The sequence below is a fragment of the Pinus tabuliformis genome, chromosome 6, assembly GCF_031772625.1.
Source record: "Pinus tabuliformis cultivar Carrire ecotype Pingquan chromosome 6, CPIR1, whole genome shotgun sequence".
Taxonomy (NCBI): Eukaryota; Viridiplantae; Streptophyta; class Pinopsida; order Pinales; family Pinaceae; genus Pinus; species Pinus tabuliformis.
Window position 1 is genome coordinate 1,563,008,823 of NC_142292.1, and position 21,809 is coordinate 1,563,030,631.

At 32.4% G+C, this 21,809-nt stretch overlaps 3 pseudogenes; all 3 read right to left on the reverse strand.

Annotated features, from left to right (window-relative positions):
- Positions 1–16,907: 16,907 nt before the first annotated feature.
- Positions 16,908–18,068, reverse strand: LOC149264710 (myb-related protein 2-like; annotated as a pseudogene).
- A 786-nt stretch (positions 18,069–18,854) lies between these two features.
- Positions 18,855–19,726, reverse strand: LOC149264711 (glucan endo-1,3-beta-glucosidase-like; annotated as a pseudogene).
- A 1,152-nt stretch (positions 19,727–20,878) lies between these two features.
- On the reverse strand, positions 20,879–21,418 carry LOC149264712 (glucan endo-1,3-beta-glucosidase 14 pseudogene; annotated as a pseudogene).
- Positions 21,419–21,809: the final 391 nt, after the last annotated feature.

A 21,809-nucleotide genomic window follows, 5' to 3' on the forward strand; every position in this document is an offset into this window, starting at 1 on the left:
ATGGGTAATGTATGCGAGAATGGGGGCATAGAGGGAAAATTAATTTTAAACTATTTTTCATTTAAAAAAAAACTGATTTAGCTATGCAGAATCAATGGTGTGTGGAGAATGAGATATGTGCGAGAGAATGCAGGTGAAGAGCGAAATTTATAACTTTAATTTGTAATGTATTGTTATTTCACATTTTCTTATTACATATATACAAATTTTCTTAAGTATGGATTTTCCAATTTGTGTTTTCTACGATAAAAGATTCAGACATATTTCATTTTGCAGATATTTTTCCCGTATCTGGTATAATGTTTAGTAAATTATTTAGCAATGTTTAGAATTAAAATATTACCAATAATATATAATAATAATAATAATAATAATAATTCCAAATAATTGTGCAGAAAGAAATAATTTACATAAGTGGAGAGATTTGATTATGATAACACAACCTCTAATCAGTTAATTAGCAAATTCTTTAGCACAAAAGAAGTCAATTATGCGTGGGTGTTGGCATGAACAAAAACATAAGTATTTTTTGTAAATTTTGTGATTAAAAAACTTGTTTATGAGTGCAAGTGTCCATGAATTATGCGGAATATTTGTTGACTTCGGGCACCTTCATATAACTACTTCCGCAGTTGCGAAAAATGTTCCTAAATAATAATTAAAAAATACAAAGCCTTCCAGACATTTGTTTTACCACACAACACCTTTTCCTCACACGAATTGAAAACACAATGTATTTAGCACCCTAGTCTATGCAAAAGACCCTGGTTCTCCTGCACATACTCTATCCTCTATACAAGGAAACAAAATAATATTAATTCAACATTTGTTCAGCTCCCCACCCCTCCACTCCAATAAAATCAACCTCTTTTGCATTAAAGGTTGTGCTCTGCGCAAAATGAAAGCTTTGTTAATGGTATCTTTGTGTAAATAGGAATATCTACAAAACTACAAAGGAATTCCATTCTGTGGAGGAAACCTTCAAACTTTCACTCCCCACAGTCACAGACCTTACACATAATTCATGCACACTTGTCCTCATAAACAAGTGTTTTAATCACAAAATTTACAATAAATACCTTTGTTTTTGTTCATTCTGACACGTATAAACAATATCTTTGTGTAAATAGGCATATCTATGGAGTTGTAGAGGAAATCCATTGTGCGAAGAGGTTTAATTTGGGATACATAAAGTATAATAAACATTAAATAAGAAACATTACTATTTTCTTTTAAATAACCAACATTAACTTATTGCAATAAGGACTTTTATAATAAACATTAAATAAGAAACATTATTATGTTATTCTAAATAACATATAAACTATTCATCATTAACAACGTTCGGTTTTGTAAAGCTTACTTTCATTCAATCAATGTGATGGATCACTGGCCAAAATTTTCATTTTACTAGTGGATCATTGACCACATTGTTCATTTTTTCGATTATATGTTATGTGTTGAGGATATGGGAATATGATATCAGCATTAATAACAAGTGGATCAAAGTGTTCATTTTTTTTCCAACAAGATTTCTAGTGCATTGACAGTGCATCATTTTCCCATATTTCCAGCACTGAACACTATGATCAAGTAGGGAATTCTGGTAATCATAGTGCTTCTCTTCATGGCATGTTGGTGCGATGGGACAATATAAGCTCTTCTTCGTTGTAACCATTCCTTTAAATTTTCTGTGAAATAATAGTGTGGCTTTATCTATTCCTAGTGTGAATGTTGCACTACTTTCCTTGTTTCAATTGTGGACTGTTTTATTCTGCTGATCTATCGATTCTTTTGCAGAGTCACATGATTTTCCATTTTTTGATAGACAATTATTACATTAGATTTATGATTAGTATTTTTAGATCCATATCGATACACTTATGTGTGGGAAGTGCGTAAGATATTTTTTAATCTAGCTCAAAAATGATAACATACATGTGGCACCTTTGGAATTTATAACAATTCTTGCCAGCAATTATAATTATTCTTTCGTACTCAGATACAAGTTGCATTATATTTCTTAGTGTCACTTTTGGTGGTTGTACGCCATCAATATTTCATCGAAGGCATTGGGATGATTAAAAATCTATAATAGATAACATTGTATCTAGATAGCGATGACGATGATTAAACTGTGATTCGGGAATAACATCCGTTGTATTGACATTATTATAGAAATTATGGTAATATCTTTGTATTCAGATGTAGATTGCGTAAAATTTCTTTCTATCACTTCCCATGGATGTACGCCATCAATATTGAATTGAAGACATTCAAATGATTAAAAATCTAGATATCAATCTATCTAAATAAAAATCAGGCCGATTAAAAATGTAGTTGTAAATCTGTCATTTTGTTGCTTTTCCTACTAATGTATCAGTTTGTCATTTTGCATTTTCGACACTCTGCTTATCCTTTTTTTCTTATGCTAGACTGTGCAAATGAAAAAATGCACACTTCCATTTTTTTCTGGACATACTCCGTGTTTGGCACGTTCTTCATTGTGGATAGTAAAAAAAAATTCGTCAGCTTCAACAATTGTTCTTGCATATAGATATATATTCAAATGTTCTAAATGAGAAAGAGTTTAAAATTTATCCAAAGAAATACCTTTTCCTAGTGTGTAAAGGAGTTGCATTTCGATACAACTATTGGAAAATTCTTGTGCGGACAAGTTTCTATTTGCAAGGAGAAAAAGTCGTGGTCGATCAAACGTTGGTTGTTTTCTAGATTTATGATATATTACAAAATACATTTTCGATTTCCAATTGGCCCTGAACGACATCTCCAATCTATGTTTGTGTGCAAGAGAACTGTGTGGGGGTGAAAGTGAATGTGGAAGTACGAAACTTTGCCATAGAAAAATTGTGTTTCTTATTCCGCATACTCATTCCTTGGTGTAAATCATAAATTGAAGGGTCTAAATTTTATGAAGTTTTTGTGACATAATTTTAATAGTAATAATAATAATAATAATAGCAAGAAGTAATATGTCACTTCGTTTTTCTCATTATCCTAAGAATCATAAATCAAATTTTCTAAGTTTTATAAAGCTCTTGTGGCATAGTTTTGACATGTAACATGTTGGTAGTTGCATTGGCCAGGTGTTGATCATGCATTCCTTTTTTTTCGAGATGCATGTTGCCAATGCATATTGGTATATTTCATAGTTCTAGACGAATGGGGGCTCGTTGCGAATTGTTTTACTCTAGTTGTCATAATTTATACTCTATTTTGAGAATTGTGTGTTTTACTTATTAGCATAAGAATTGTACACAATATCTGTTTCGAAAATAGATACAGATTTTACGATATTTGTATTAGCTACATTGTGATTCATTTATTTTGTGACTCTATATCTCGTTCATAAACAATAGTTGTATGCAAATTGGTTGTATCTATATTGTTTTACTTGTTTTCCTCTACATTGTTTATTTTTGTGCTTGTCATTGAGCAATAGTTAATAGTGATATTTTTTTTTTTAATGTAATTGTTAAAGCATCAATGAACAAATATGTTTGAAGTGTGATTGATAAAGCATCAATGGAGAAGAATTTTTTTACTATAAAAAGTAATGGTATGGATGAAATATTAACGCATCATAATCTATTTCATTTGAACAATTTTGAATATGGTTTGGGAGATTCCCTATTTGGTAGTATGTGAACTCTATTTCATTTTAGATACACGTCAACAAAATTTCATGAAGGAACAATAGAACATTTCAGTAATTGTTTATATGACGGGAAGACCAAAGCCATACTATCTTACAAATGTGAATTGAATATAGATGCATTAATACATATGCATGGTGTAGATAGGTTGGATGTTTACTCGGAAAGGATGAAAAAATCAGCTTCACATACTATCCCTGGAGAGGAACAAGGACTGAGGACTTTGGGGGGACATATTTTGTATACATTGGTTATCAAACTGGCTAAAAATTCCCATAAGACCTTGATTAAAGATAATAATGAAAAACTATTTGCATTTTAATTCAAATTTGTGTGAAGAAACTTATGACATATTGTTCCATGGTGAGAATTCAAATGTCGGGCATTTCGAACCACTCCTATGCAAGAAAAAAATTCAATAGGAATTTATCATGAACCTATAATAAATATAAAAACATACGAAGAAAAAAAACGTGGATGGATGCAAATAGAGAAAAGAATGGGCAGACATATGGTTAAAAAAAAAAATTGAATTTTGGAGTATTTACAGTGAAAGTTGTTTTGAAACAATATTCCAATTGATGGAGAATCAGTATGATGTTCCTTTTTTACGACACATAATTGCATATATTTTCTGCAACATAATGATGCATAATGATTCATTTCCATTAAACTGTATAAAAAAATACATGAACAAAGATGCAATTAAGAAATTTCCTGGAATAGAAAATTGGCAAGGATACATTATACAGTTAGCAATTCCATATGAAAAAGGGAAGATGGAAGGTAGTCTTTTTATTTATTACTAGATACAGTATGTCTTGAACATAATTATATGTATATAGTCTGCCGACAGTCTAGCTATTGTGTCTGAATTCTGTGCATTAAATAAAGATGGAAGGATATTCCATATTATGCAATTTGGTATGACTACATGCCATTTGCATTATGAACCTCTCAAAGAAATATTACAAAAAACAAACATTTCACGTCCTATTGAAACAATTAACGAAAATAAATTTATAGAATAATTCAATAAAAAACATAGTGGCATTAATATGTTTGACTTCGAAAACATGAATGTGAATGAAAATGCAATAGAAATTGATACAAAAATTTTCAATGCAAACAACAGATCACGATTATCAATGCATCGAGTAAAAAAAGATATAAGAAACAAGGAATTTTTCAAAACAAATGTTCTTATAAAACTATGCAAGCCATTAAATTCTAGCTCTAAGAACATGGACATTTATGAAAATATTATGGAACTTAATACAAAGTCTCTCAATGTAAGAAAAATACCACATTCTTCATTGCATGAACACAAAAAATACATAAGGAATAATAATATCATCGAAAAAGGTTATATTACAAGACGATTGAAATGGTGAAAGTCAATACAAGATAACATATTTGGTAATGAACATAAAGAATCATTATTGATGTTGATGTTCTTGTTCTTGTTTATGACTGTGCAATTTGCAATCAAACTTGGCTTAAAATAGATGTCATAGAAAAACAAATTAGCAATGTGCCAAAAATTAAGTGCCTATGAAAAAAATGCAGAAAGACACTAGACAATGACAAAGTAATCAAATTTGTAGTTCCAAAACAAATTAGCCATAATAGACAAATTTCCATAGTAAAAGAACTTTATGAATTGGAGGAATGATTGATATCATTAGGATTGCCATTTTTGAAAATACGAGAACTTCGAAAACATTTTAGATAACCACAACTAGCATTGATTGGTGGACTAATCAATGTACCTACTGACATATATCGAATTCAAATTCCACTCCCTCTTGTCATAAATGAATCTAGTACTGTGGTCATGGAAATTAAAAGACATTTAGTGTTTAAAAACATATTTATTTTTGGACGAATACTTGTTCATAAAGTCATGAGGACATTCAGACGATTGTTGAAAACTCCACTCTATAGACTAGAGAATTTCAGAATAAATGAAAACTGGAAATAGGTATTTGATAAAAACAAAGATGGATAGGCATGTGAGACAGATGCAGATACAAGAAGTAGTGATGATAATGATTACTATGATCAAGAGCCTGTGACAAAGACATTGTTACATGGATTTAGAGATTCATATAGTATTTATGATATTCACAATAATTAAATAAACATTGCTTCGGGTGAAGGCTATTAGCCTTTGGGCATATTCAGAGATATTATTTAGAGGAAATGAGCTTTCCCATATTGTTTTACGGAAAAAAATGATTAGATTTTGTTACAAGAAACTTTACATATCACAATATTACTGAGTGGGAAGTTTTGCATCAAGATCATGATTTTGTGTATCATATAACAAATTTATTTTATAAAACAGTGTGAATTATCCTCAATCAAGTATTTATTTGTATTTGGATTTGTATAAGAAAAGGACAGTTAAAAGAAAAAAAACTAATAGCTAAATATGTTAAAACAAGGGAAAATTTCAAACAAGTTCTTGCATCGAACATTACCTATATGGATCTTAGACGAATACAGACATCGCCGGACTATTTTTCGCATTTGCACAAGAACTTATATGCAATGGTCTAACAATTAGGTACACCCACTATATTTTTTTGTTTAGAAATGTTGAATATGTCTAGGAGCCTTTAGTAAAGGCTTTGCAACAAATACATAGACAAAAAAAATCTTGTACTGAAAATGAAGTAGATGAAGATGATATTGTTACCTTGAAAAGAAATGACTTTGTTACTTGTGTATGATATTACATAAGAAGAATGAATGCTCTACGTTAGTTAATTTCTCTCTAATTTAATTTTTTATCAGATTAGAATTGCAAATTAGGTCCAAAAATCCTTTTTTTTAAATTTTTTTCCTACACGATGCGTTTGACAAGTTCGACTTTCATTGATATCGGTGAAACCTGTAAATTTACAAGGTGCACCACTGTTCAATGCATGAATTAAACACACCGCTATTTTACTGGTGTGTTTCATACTTTACAACACATCAGGAAAATATATAAATTGTACGTCAGTGCATACATTTTTAGGTTACTCCCAATGTGTTTATATTTACTCAACGCACTACAAACATAATATTAAAAAAATTATAGCTCGGTGTGTTCGATAACTTGAACGTTTTGTACGGGTGCGATAATGTTATATTTATGCATCGGTGTGTAATGTTGTCAAACACACTAGGTTGAAACTTTATGTGTTCGAATCAAAATTGGTGTCTCATATGTATGTATGCATTGTTCTTGGTGCTTTTATGTTATATAGCACATTGGATCTGGTGCATTCTTGCTTTTGGGCGCACTGGAGATGATTTTTTTTTTTAATTGAATGTTATGTCCATATTTATAAATACATTTTTCATTTAATAAAAAAATCATGTTTTATGTATGAGGGTTGATGTATTGTATATGTTAATCATGTAGCAGAGACATCAAATGAGGGGGTAGCAGAAGGAGTAGAAGGAAATGGTAGACCGATACAATATGTTCTGAACATGGAAGGCATGAGAGTGAGAAAGAGATTTATACCCTCACCGTATTAGCGCAATGACCCAAGTTCTCTTGAGTAATGTAGGCCTCCTTAAGTACTATGAGGAGGATACATCCATGAAGGCGCACTGTAGCTTGCTAACACAGCTGAACAGTGAGTGGGATGTCCACCATAAGTCTTTCCGTGTCGGTATTGACACATGGTATAAGCCCAATGAGGAGGACATATATTTTATCATTGGTCTATCCAGGAGAGGGGAGGATTTTCCCAAGTTCCCTAATGTCACCCATGGTGTTGTAGCTTAGAGTCAACTTGTCTACTCTCAGAGATATGTTGGGGCTCATGTAGTCCATCTAGTACATTTTCAGGTGCGTGCTGGAAAACTACAAATTTCTTCTTTTGCTACACAGGAGGTTAGGTGCCTCTCATTATTAGTGAGTACCATTGCACACTATAATAATGTGGGAAACACACTATTTTCCCTCTTTTATTTTATGTTGATTCTTTGATGCAGGTGCCACGATGTATCAGATCGTTTGCCCTTTTTTTGCGGCAGTTTTGTAGGGATTTAGATAGATGTTGTGTAATGATTCATGGGAGGGTGAAATTCCCTTTCGCTTCAAATATTTTATTTTTTATTTTTTGAGAGGCTTCCAGAGACGAGGCCTAATTTTTACTGTCACCCTCCTAGGTCGGTGACTGAGGTGTAGATGTGCATGTGGGGCAAGATGATGCCGAAGAGGGGCTTTCCAGAGTATCCTTCCAGAATTTCCACCCAAGCACTAGCGCTACTAGCCAGTGAGGCTGACCACATTTTTATCTTGGTGTTGTGTTTGTACGTAGGGATGGATTGGAGATAGTGTCCAAAGATCCTCTTCACACTGGATGAGACTACATATGATAGAGGTAATATTAGTGTTTTATTTAAATTAATCTAGTTTCATTTTATTATCTTAATTAATTAGAATAAAATTTATTCTAGCACGTTCGTTAACTTGTTTTATTAAATTGTTTAATGAAAATTTCTACTTATTGTTGTGTACTATATATTTTGTAGATATCGACTCATTCATTGGGGACATGCCTCCTTCCCCACTAGAGGGAGATGTGGAGATGGGCGAGGCCCTGGAGGGTGAGGGACATCCTGATGAGATGTAGAGGGGCATGTGGGCGTGCGGGCCTCTAGGGCTAGTTTCAAATTTAGGATGGACTACTATGACTGATTGTATAGGGTTTTGGTTGAGGAGGGAGTATGCCTAGTGAGGGCTCGAGACATAAATGCAAATCCTTGGTTTGTGGATCCCTTGAAGGACTTTCCATGTGATATGATGAGTCTTATGTGTCATATCATCAGAGCTAGCAAGCTACTAGCAACGAGGAGGGATGCAGGGCATGCAATGCCAGATACATCACACGAGTCTTCACGCAGTGCTACGTAATTAGATCATGATGATGAGGGTGTTGATTGTCATCGCTTTGTAATTTCCTAGTTGTGGAGGGAAATCACTGAGGTAACCTTTAAACCAGACTTTTAGATTGAAATTTGGCCCTTCCAATCTAGAGAGGGATCTCCCTTTGACTTTTCTACTCTAGGTCACAACAATAACAAGTCTTAAATATGCTCAGTGGCTAGATCAAGTATGATTAATAACAAATTGGTTGGAGAATGGGAAATTGGACCATTGGTCATGGATTCATATAATTAAATAAGCTTAATTATATAACCCTCTTAATATCCAATCTAATAAAATTTAAAAATTAACTTTAAAAAAACAAAAAAAACTCACATTATAGATTAATCTTTAAACCCACTTCTTAATTAATTACATAGTAAATATTAAAATAATATAGGAAACATATAATTAATAGATAACCAATGTTTAAGAATAAATAAATATATATATATATATATATATATATATATATATATATATATATATATATATATATATAGATATATATAGATATATATATATATCATAAATAAACCCTAATAAATTACATTAAGAATTAAAAATTAAATGTTATCAGCCGACTCCAGATCATTCACCCACTTCGCGCACTATATATATCTTTCCAATCCTTGCCCTAATCCACACCAATCTTCTCAAGATTTTGGGCGTACCCCTGATGATGAACTCACATAGAAGTCTGACTTCTTGTGCACTCATCTATTGTTTGTGTTTGGGTTTAAACAAAAAACTCTGAACAGGTTATTCCATAAACTTCTTTATATTTTGAAGTAGAATTTGGTAGGGAAATTATTTCAGAGAAGGAACTATTGCATGTTAGCAATTAATTGAAATTAATTCAAGAGAACATGAAAAGAGGAACAACAAATGAAAATCTTACAAAATGAAGAATGTTATAGTTGATGTTGATAAGATAATATTAATATTGGAGATTATTGCAAGATAAAATGAAGACATTGAAGAGAAGGTACATTTGAGAGTTATGAAAGATGAGGATGGACTTGAAAACATTGTCATTGGAAATTTGAGTTGTGAAGATGAGGATTCCAACATTATTGAGGAGTATGAGAAAATAGTCCCTACATATGATCCACATGATAAAAACAATAATGATACAACCATAGTAATGGTAGGGATGATGGAGGAAGCAAATCTTGAAGTCCTTAACAAAGCTTTAAAGTTGGAAGAGAGGAAATGGAGAAGGATATTGTAGATATCCATATTATATCTAATGGATTGATAGTTAATGAATATGTAGATGTATAAAGACACGATGAGGAGGTGCCATGGATTCCTTGAATGAGCATAAGAAATAGATAAGGAAGAAAATACAAAGATGACAAGGGAAAATACTAAATTAAAAAAAAAAAGGACAAAATTTTCTTTGATAAATAAATAATTTAAAGTACTAATAAAATTTCTAAGTATGTAGCTAGAGAAAATGATGATAAAAATGAGGATGATTTGGAGATAACTGTAGCAACAAACCTACAAGGGGATGAGGAAAATCTTGTATCTAGTATGCTAATATATGTAGCTATGTAGGTGTTATAATCCACAATTAAGGAGAACAAAGAAATGGATAAAGCAGCTAGAGGAATAGAAGTGGAAACATGTTGAATATTTCTAAATGTTATAATAGAAGAAGAATTTAAGGGATTTAAAGATGAAAAATATATTGGTGGTTAAACAATAAAAAAAGAGTAATAATAAAACTACATAGGTTGCAAAATCAAAATAATATAACAATCTAAATAAAGTAGTTAAGGAGCTAGAAACTAATGGATCGAGAGTACCATATGATGAAAAAGAACTAACAAGGAGATGAAGTGGATTGAAGGGGAATATGAGACCAAAGCTATAATATTTTATTTAGAAACAAGAAAGTGCTTATATGTGTATGGAGTAAGAAGAATTAAAACAATCATTCTAGAGTTACGAGTGAAGAAGAAGCTAAAGATTGGAAATTTTGGCCATCAATTTTGTGAAGAAAGAATATTTGCTACATAGACTATGTGCAAGAAGAAGATTAGGATTGGGATACTGAAAGAAATTTCCCTACTAAATAAATGGAAAAATCCAAGGTATTATGAGGAACCTATCCAAAAATGATTGGCACAAAATGAGGAGGAAGTAGGGGAGAAGATTGTTGGTCTAACAATTATAATGAGGGAATAAATATTGAGGTTAAAATCCATAGCTAAAATAGAGGAAAAGATAGAAATCTTATTGATGGAACCTAAAAGTTTAGTTGATTTATTTACCAACAATTTTCTAATATAAAATGCATGTTTAAAGAAAGTTACAAGTGTGAAGTGAGGAGAAGGTGATATATCCACTGGTTCCATGTGAAAAGAAAGAATGTAAGTAAAGTGTACATGAGGAGAAATGATTTGTAAAATATGCTATTAGAGATATAATTTAATTGAAATCGACAAGTAGTGGCTATGGCGATATGTATAAGGTTGTCCTTCACAAATATAATGATGATTATTGTTACATGTAACAGAGGCAAGCTTACGAAAATCATTGCACTTGAGATAGTGAAATGGATTGGTGAAGATAAAGAAATGAGAAGCACAATGATAATAATATCATGCATATGTATACTTGAAGAATTGTCAAACAAGTGTGTTCACTAGAGGACACATTACCCATGTTTCATAGGATAATAGTACAAGTGACTATAGTGTAGAAGATGGTGGAAGATTGGTATGCAAGAAATTATAAAAAGGAATACAAAGGGTTGAATAGGGCATTACCCATGTTTATTGGTTGTATAATTTTTAGGAGAATATGGCCATTTAATTATCAATTTATATTGATATAAAGGGAAATTAATTAATAGGTTATGATGAGAACCAGGAGAGAATAATGATGGCAGTGGTAGAAAGAGAAAGAACACAGTTGGAGTAGCTGGAAGAATCCATGTGGAACCTTATTGTTTATGGAAATATGTGGATTTGATGATAGATAAAGACATGTGGTAGAAATATATAGATTAACTTAAGAATAAGTGTGAAGTATTGACACAAGTGAAGATGAATAAAGGGAGCTATATTTAGTTAAAAATTTGGAGTCAAAAGAAAATGAAAGACAAGAATAATTTTACTTGTAAAAAATTTGACTTAACTAGGAATTGCATGTTGATCGAGCTATAGTGGGGTTATTGTCATAGGTTTTGGAGTTACCATGAGACCATGACTTTATTGTTATATAAATAATATTCTATAGAATATTAATGATCCACACCACCACTTATTTACTTTGTCATCAAGAAACCCTTACATAACCTTTGATGAAAACAATAGGTGCAAATACTTATTAGATCAATAGAGAACTAATCCAACCAACAATAAGCCATCACGGGAATCCTACATATGTTGTGTTCCAAAATTATTTTAGTCATCAATATATATGTTCCAAATGACCCAAATTGCATTGTGTTTCTTGAGTTTGATGCCAAAAATCATCAGGGAAAATATCGATATGAAACTTCACACATATAATTTGGCTCTAAATTAGATGGTTAAAATTGTTTGTTAGGGGTCATCCATTGAATATCTTAGAATATGCTTAATCACCCACACATATAATTTGGCTCTAAATTAGATGGTTAAAAATGTTTCTTAGGGGTCATCCATTGAATATCTTAAAATATGATTAATCACCCATGTGAAATTTTATGGTGATTTTAGTGGGTGTACCTATCATTTTGTTTATTTTCTTTAATGATTATTAACATTGGTAGGTAGGAATGGAGGACTGTATATTTTACATGACATGTGAAATGTAAGACAAAATATCATTAAATGTTTGAAGGGGGAGATATGATGGGCTGAGCTATGTGAAGGTAAAGTGGAGAAGGGAATAAAGGGGTAGAATAAGAGTCTCATAGAAGAAGAGCAAGGAGAATAATAAAGAAAAACATATGTACAAAGCAAGAGATGGATTAAATGGGAAGAAATGTAGGGAAGATGAAGTAGAAAATAAATTGAAACGAAAAAGGATAAGAATGAAAAAAATAAAAGAGAAGAAATAACCTAATAATCAAGTTAGACGACAGGGTAAAATTACCATTTTTTTTGGAAATTTTTGAGAGGGTTTAATGCCAAGCTAAGACTAAGACCAATAGGGCTATAGTGCCTTTTATGGTAATTTTTCTTTCATAGATGATACAATTGAGGCTATAAATGAAAATTTCTCAATATTTTGAGGTTTACTGAAAGGTTAGCTGAGCTAGTTTAATGAATAAATATCCTTATGTTCATGCTTTAATTAATTTGTGATCACATGTTTTATTTACTTCTCATTTGAGAATTTTCCTCTATGAGTTTCAAAGTCTATTGTGCTATTTCTTGTATTATTTGTTAGTATAATATATAATATCCAAGGGACTCCTTTGCATTAGTTTGAAGTTGATGATCAAGTTATGGTGCATCAAAAGGAAATTACACATAGGAAATTACACATATAGCATGTGGGATAAAAATATGAAACAATATACTATGATGTGATTTACTACTTTGTTTAACCATTTTACGTAGGATGGAAGGAAGTACTCCACTTTAATTTAACATCCATTAAACCTCACAATGATTTCCCAAAGTAGTTGAGAAATCTATCACCACAATTATAAATCATCAATAATATTAAACCAAAGAGTATCAACATTTAGCCAAAGTGAATGATTCCATGCCAAATTAAGAAGAAATATGGAGAGAATTCAAATGTAGTCAATTTTAATTAAGAAGTTAATAATTTTTTCAATGTATCAAATCTATATGAAAATGAATAATTAGACATAAAGGATGTAATAGAGGAAGAAATATCCAAATCTCCAAGAAGGATAATTATATTGAGAAAATGTTAGATAAGAAGGAATTTATGATCCAAAGGGAAACATAAAATAAATACTTATTAAAATGGAAAGATAAATCCACGTTTGATTTTTGAAGATGAGTATTAAGGCTCCATACAAGAAGGTGAGGGTAGATGAACATAACTATGGAGGAGTTACATGACAATCCATAAATTTTAATTCACGAAGAGAATTGGTATAATATTATTATGCATAAAATCTAAAGGATTTGCATAGTTAGGATGAAAATGAGAGGATGTATAGACATGTAAAATAATTAAAGTATATGGAAAAGTAGTAATGTAGGAATGTGTGTAGATGGATAAGTGGTATAGGTGAAGCACTACATAATATCTAGATAGGATACATGGAGAGGATTCAAAAGAAATGAAGATAAAGAACACATAATCAAAGGTGGAATGAGATATATAGGATCGTGCATAGGGAAAATTACTAGTAAGATGCACATGGATTCACAAAAGAACATTTGATTGATTAATATGTGAAAGACAAGGAAGAAAAACTATTAAGACATAAACCTTTAAGAAGGAATTTGTTGTAGTCACCTTGCATACATGTTGCTTGCACATCAGTGGAAAATACATCTATAAATGTGGAAAACATGAAGGAAAATTACTTGAAGGAGAATGAATTTTATCCCAATACTCGTTGTTGTATAATCATATAGGATGAAGGGCATTGAGTAAAGAACAAGATATAAGGAGGAGAAAAATTATTTATTTGACTTTGAATCTTGAAGGTTAAGCTATAGAGTCCAATATTTGATAGACCTATAGACGCTGAAGATACAAAACTTGGTACTAAGACATGAAGTCCATATATATTTAGAAATAATCTCGTAATTAATAATCTTTGTCTATGAATGTTTTAGTTGAATATTTTCTACATTCCATGATATTCATAAGTACATATGAAGGAAAATGACTTGAAGGAGAATGAATTTAATGCCAATACTAGCGGTTGTATATTGATATACGATGAAGCGATTGAGTAAAGACAAAGATAAAAGGAAGAGGAAAATGAATCATGTGACTTTGAAGCTTGAAGGTTAAGCTATAGAGTGCAAGATTTGATAGGCGAGTAAAGGAAAAAAGACTGAGAATTTGGTACTAAGGCATGGAGTACATATATATTCGTAAATTATATTGCAACTAATAATATTTGGCAATAACTGTTATGGCTGAATATTTTCTACATACCATGATATTCATTAGCCTTAATTAGTATATTTTGATACATAATACTTAGTGTTTATATAAATCTCAAAATTGATACCATGAGAGTTTACAAAAAGTGGTCATCCTGCATCCATTATGATAACTTCTAATTATGAGAAGATCATGGGAATTAATTTAAATAGAAATTTTATGAGAATTTTGGATCACAAGTAGGGGTTGTGGCCATTTGATGGTAGTCATGGATAGCTTCAACAAAATGGTTGAGACAATACCTTATGAAAAATATTTTATTATAGTAAGTCGAGTATATTCTCTTTAATAAAGTGTAGGTAGATTTTGATTTACCATTATTGATGATGTCTAATAATAATAATAAATTAACGTGAGAATTAATAAATAATAATAGAAACAATATTTTATATCAAAAAATATATATAATAAGTTAAGTAAATTCTTTTTAATAAAATAAAAATCCATTTACCATTATATAATAGTAACAATAAATTGATATAAAAATGGATAAATGTTAACTTAAAGAAGAATATCATCTAAAAACAAATAGAAAATGGTTAGACAAAGCAATATACTAGCAATTCCACCAAATGTTGCAAAGGAAACAACGTAAGGCAGTGGCGTAGGAAAGAGTAGCATTAACAGTGAATGTGTGACCTACACACATCTGGAGAAAAAATCTTGTATGCGGTTAACACTCAAAACCAATTCAACAATTTGAAAACATACAAAAGATTAAGAACTATGTTTCTTTGTTGTATAAGTGAAATACAAAACAAAAGGGAAAAATACAAAAACTCAGTTAATTGAAACCAGAATGCGCACCATGTCATCATACAGTTGGAATCCAATTCAACAATTTGAAAGCATACAAAAGATTAAGAACTATGTCTCTTTGTTGTATAAGTGAAATACAAAACAAAAGGGAAAAATACGAAAAATCAGTTAATTGAAACCAGAATGCACACCATGTCATCATACAGTTGGAATCTGAGTGTTTTGCAGGATTTCGTTTTCTACTTACAGAAAAGGAGCAAACAATATAAAAAACCATGTTGAAGACCATACATGTTATTTCAACAAACATGAAGTAATCAAAATTGCCACACCTACTCGAATAGAGAGATTCTTCATATGAATCGGATAATTAATCGTGTCCAGGAGAAATGAGGGCATATGGAGTCATAATGTCAATCTGAGGGCATTGTTTGCTACTTTTTAACATTTGAGCTACAAATGTTGATAATGGTCATTCACATATATGTTACACATTATAATAGAGTTAGACATTATAATAGAGTTGTGACATGTGAAGCCCAGTAGTACAGGGTATTGACAATATTTCCAGGTGATAGTATGATCATAATGTGCATGCCATCATCACCCGCAGTACAACATTTTTATTTTGTTCTGATATCTATACAGAGGCATCTAAACTGAGGTAATATCATGAATTTAATTCATGTCTGAATCTTTTGGATTAGTTGGAGAGGACACAATTTTTTCATTTTGTTTCAGATTTTCTTCCCAACCCAATTGCGTGGGACTCAATTTTTGGAAACTGGCATCTTCTCTGGTCTCAGTCTACCAAAAAGGTACATTTCTATTTTGTAATGTTCTCAATCTTTTCTTGCCAGCGTTCTGCATATTCCGATCTAAATTCTTTTCAGAACTCTCATTTGATGTCAAATAGCTCTCCATTGAATAATCTGTGATCTGAGATTATTAATTAAGGCTATTCATAGCCTATACCATATGTTGTTGCTGCATATATACCAATTCATGTATTCTCTAAAATATACAGATTTGACACCACATCAAAATTTCATTCTCATTCCTCACTGAATATAAGCATTCTACTCCATACTTTCAAAACAATACAAATTATCCAATCCACTGGGTTACGATAGCTTGTGCTTAGCCTATAGTGTATGAAAAACATAAACACAAAGCTTCACTGGAGAAACAATATAAGCTCCCCGAATTTCATATCTAGGCAATGGTATTATAAATACATATGTTGAATAAGCTCCCAGTGGCCTGTCTAAATATTTTAGCAATTCAGCTTCTAGATAATATATCAAGAACCATAAAATCACACTCTTGATTCTGATTCATGAACCTACGATTCAGTGAGTGATGAAGGTTTTTGTCAAAGATGGAAGGTACAAATTTCTTAAATGACTTGCTAAAATTCATTGTCATATGATCCATCCAAAACCATTCAAATCAAACTCCCTATAATTGGATTCTATACTAGTGTCATCATTAGCATTCAAGTCTAATTATTCAGTGAGCTTGGAAAGCTTGTTATTTCTAACTGAAGGAATTTCAACTTCATCCCTATGAAGCCCTGCCAATTCACCCTTGCGGCAAAATTCATGCAAAGAGAAGCTCCTAGGCACTTCTCGTTTAATTACTTGTTGTCCTACACATGATCCATTTACTTCCATCTATTTTTCCCTTGCATCAGACATGCCATAGCCATTTTCTTTTGTTTGTACCCTAAAAATTGTGGTCCTCTCCCGTAAATTTCCTTTGGTTGGAATTGAATTCTTGTCTGAATATTTTGGATTAGTTGGAGAGGACACAAATTTTTCATCTTGTTTTAGATTTTCTTCCCAACCCAATTGTGTGGCACTCAATTCTCGGAAAATGACATCTTCTCTGGTCTCAATCTGCCAAAAAGGTACATTTCTATTATTTAATGTTCTCAATATTTTCTTTCCAACGTTCTACATATTCCGATCTAGATTCTTTTCAGAACTCTCATTTGATGTCAAACAACTCTCCATTGAATAATCTGTGACCTGATATTGTTGATTAAGGCTATGCATATCATGTACCATATGTTGTTGTTGCTTGTATAATGATGGAATTTAAGGTAAACAAGAAAAAACATTGTTGAGGCATTTAGTGGACATTTTTGAAGCCAATTCTGAGATTTTTGCACAGGCAACTTCCAGTCCAATAGAACCTAAGTTGTGGCCAGCAAGAGTTTCCCTAGCCTTTTCCAGCACAGACTTCAAGTACTTACCCTAAGTTTCAATTCAGAGCTGTAAATGTTGTTGTACCTGTTTCAACCATGTTAGATTAAGAAAAAGAGAGCCAATATTGAACTCCTTTCTTGTTTTTTCTCTTTATCTAGACAGAATCAATGGAAACACAACTTAATCTGAGCTCTCATATCAAGTTCAAAAATTGTTTCTTTTCATTTTAACATAAAATTAACACTAGAACAGAAGGTGATTACATGAAGTAACTATCTTAAATAAAATTCACAATGCTTGGTAATTTATATCTCTATTCACCCTTAATGACCCTAAAAGGAGAGAACGCGCTATGCCTGCCTGCTTTGACATTTTCGGACCTAGGACTTTATAAGACCTTACTTTCACGTGCCTTATGTGAGTAACATGTGCCTTTCCATACCTTGTGTAACGAAGCCTTGGCCTGGTCCAATGCCTTTGCTTTGGCAAAGAAAGGACTTTGCCCAGTACATAACTCTATAGATTGATTACTTCACATACATGAAGTATTTACCTACCATAATGTCCAATTACTTCCTGATGTTGCCTTAAATAAAAAAAAAAAAAGGAACCTCCACTTATGATCAAAAGAAGAAAGAAGAAATACTTCTTGCATTGGAAGTTACATATGACTTAGAGGTGGAGCAGATGGACGTCAAGACTACATCGTTGGAGCTTAACACATGGACTGTATTCTGGAACAGTTCCAAGAATAAGAATGGTGCTAAAGTTCATGTCTTTCTTTTGATCCTAAGTATCAAATACTCCTACGCTACTAGAAACAAGAATTGCAAAATGGGTATGACATGAGGAACAAAAATTCTCAGGGTTTGTACAAGTAACTTTTCTGGTTTTTTAATATTTTTTAAAATTATTAATGTGAAAATAATAATTCCAGAGAAAGTAACCAATTTCATCCTCTTTGCTACTTGACATGGTATACATTATCAGAGTGATTATAGTGCATAAATTGGAATATAGAAGAATAATTCCATGTCCAATGCCCAATCTATGGAAATTTGATGTACTGAATCAGATTAAATATGAAGCACAGAAACAAATAATGCATCATATGTTTCAAGTAGCCAAAAAAAAGGAAAAATTAAAGGAAGACATTTCCTAGAAGAGAAAATGAGTGGAATCCTTACTTGGATCAAAAAATGTGCCCAGACCAGTGCCTTTGAAATCACAATTCCAACAGTTTTTGTCGTGAATCTGATAGTAACTATTCATTGCCTTTGAAGCATTGGCATGGACAGTATTTGGATTATAGCAAGGTCCACCCTGACGAATTGAAGCACAATCGGCACCACCCAGCCCACAAGAAAAATCCAAAGACTCTTGAAGAACAAATGGATCAGAACTTTGTTTGGCAATGCAATAAACAACATTGCCAAGGCCTCCCCTTGAACCTTTTGGTGGTCTTGAGAATAAAGAAATCGGCTAGGCGGTGGGCTTGCAGGAGGCGAATATGGTGGAGGAGGAGATGCACACTAACCACAACTCAAATCTACATCATATCCATCTAGGTTTAGCAGCCCAACGTTCCTCTTAGTGGTTGGCCCTAGCTTATGGTTCTCATTAAAAATTGCAAAAATAATAAAGTTCTCTATGACTCTATTGGGCTTCATTGGAATTCCTACATTGGAAGTAACATGTTTGATAAATTTAGTGTTATAGTTTCTAGCATTCTCAGGATTCACTCCTATATCATCTGTGTCTCCTTTGGAAGGCCAACCGGTCTCAAAGACGGTTACATGGATAGTGTCATTGTGACCCAAAGAAGCCATAACAGAGTAAATGGAATCAATTTGAGCATCTAATATATTGTTATAGGTGAGACCTTTTGGATCTGAAACCCTTGGAGACCGCCCAAACAACACATAGTCCGATGAAACTTCTTTGGGATTGTCTCTGTATGAAAAATAAGGATATTGATTCACCATGAACGGAGCACCTGTATCATCCAAGAATTTGAGGAGAGGATTCATAATTCGTACCTAACCAGTAGCAATTGTGGATGCCTGAGGAAAAGAACCTGAAAGGATAGGCATACTATGTGGAGTAGATACCTTAATCTTGTCGTCCAAGCCTAAAGAAACCAAACCAGAATGAATGTTCTGTATTGCAGGCACTACAATAGATTCTAACGACACATCACTATTTGTAAGGACCTCATTCCCTACGGTGATCAGAATTATTAAGGTTGAAGGGTAGTAAGGAGCAATCCTTTGAGACACCCAAGCTTGGCCTACAGTTGGGCTTTCACTTATCCTCTAGACTTTCTCATTCTCAAGACCCACAACAACTGTAGTGCCTTTGTTGGAAAATGCTTAAAATTAACACTAGAATAGAAGGTGATTACATGAAGTAACTATTTGAAAAAAAAATCACAATTTCTGGTAATTTATATCTCTATTCACTCTTAAAGGCCGTAAAAGGAGAGAATGCATTATGCCTACCTGCTTGGATCTTTCCGGACCTAGGACCTTATAAGACCTTAATGTGCCTTATGTGAGTAACGTGTGCATTGCCATACCTTGTGTAATGAAGCCTTGGAATGGCCCAATGCCTCTGTTTTGGCAAAGAAATGACTTTGCCCAGTACATAACTCCATAGATTGATTACTTCACATACATGAAGTATTTACCTACCATAATGTCCAATTACTTCCTGATGTTTCCTTAAATAAATAAAAAAGGAACCTTCACTTATGATAAAAAAGAAGAAAGAAGAAATACTTCTTGCATTGGCAATTTCATATGACTTAGAGGTGGAATAGATGGACGTCAAGACTACATTGGTGGAACTTAACACATGGACTGTATTCTTGAATAATTTCAAGAAGAAGAATGGTGCTAGAGTTCGTGTCTTTCTTTTGATCCTAAGTATCAAATACTCCTACGTTACCAAAAACAAGAATTGCAAAATGGGTATGACATGAGAAACAAAAATTATTAGGGTTTGTACAAGTAACTTTTTTGGTTTTTTAGTATTTTTTAAAATTATTAATGTGAAAATAATAATTCTAGAGAAAGTAACCAATTTCATGCTCTTTTCGACTTGACATGGTATACATTATCAGAGGGATTATATTGCATAAACTAGAATATAGAAGAATAATTTCATGTCCAATGCCCAATCTATGGAAATTTGATGTATTGAATCAGATTAAATATGAAGCACAGAAACAAATAATGCAAATCTACATCATATCCATCCATGTTTAGCAGCCCAAAGTTCCTCTCAGTGGTTGGCCCTAGCTTATGGTTCTCATTAAAAATTGCAAAAATAATAAAGTTCTCTATGACTCTATTAAGCCTCATTGGAGTTCCTGCATTGGAAGTAAAATGTTTGATGACTCTGGTGTTATAGTTTCTAGCATTCTCAGGATTCACTCTTATATCATCAGTGTCTCCTTTAGGCCAACCGGTCTCAAAGAAAGTTACATGGATAGTGTCATTGTGACCCAAAGAATCCATAACAGAGTAAATGGAATCAATTTGAGCATCTAACATATTGTTATAGGTGAACCCTTTTGGATCTGAAACCCATGGAGACCGCCCAAACATCACATAGTCCAATGAAACTTCTTTGGGAATGTCTCTGTATGCAAAATAAGGATATTCATTCACCATGAATGGAGCAGTTGTATCATCCAATAATTTGAGGAGAGGCTTCATAATTCGTACCAAACTATTAGAAATTGTGGAGGATGAAGGAAAAGAACTTGAAAGGATAGGAATACTATGTGGAGTAGATACCTTAATCTTGTCGTACAATCCTAAAGAAACCAAACAAAAATGAATGTTTTGTATTGTAGGCACTACAGCAGAGTCTAACAACCCATCACTATTTGTATGGACCTCATTCCCTACAGTGATCTAAATTATTAAGGTTGAAGGGTTGTAAGGAGCAATCCTTTGAGCCACCCAAGCTTGGCCTGCAGTTGGGCTTTCACTTATCCTCTGAACTTTCTCATTCTCAAGACCCACAACAACTATAATGCCTTTGTTGGCAAATGCTTGGAATATAGAGGGATCTAAGTTGTAGATCTTGACTGAGCCACTTGTA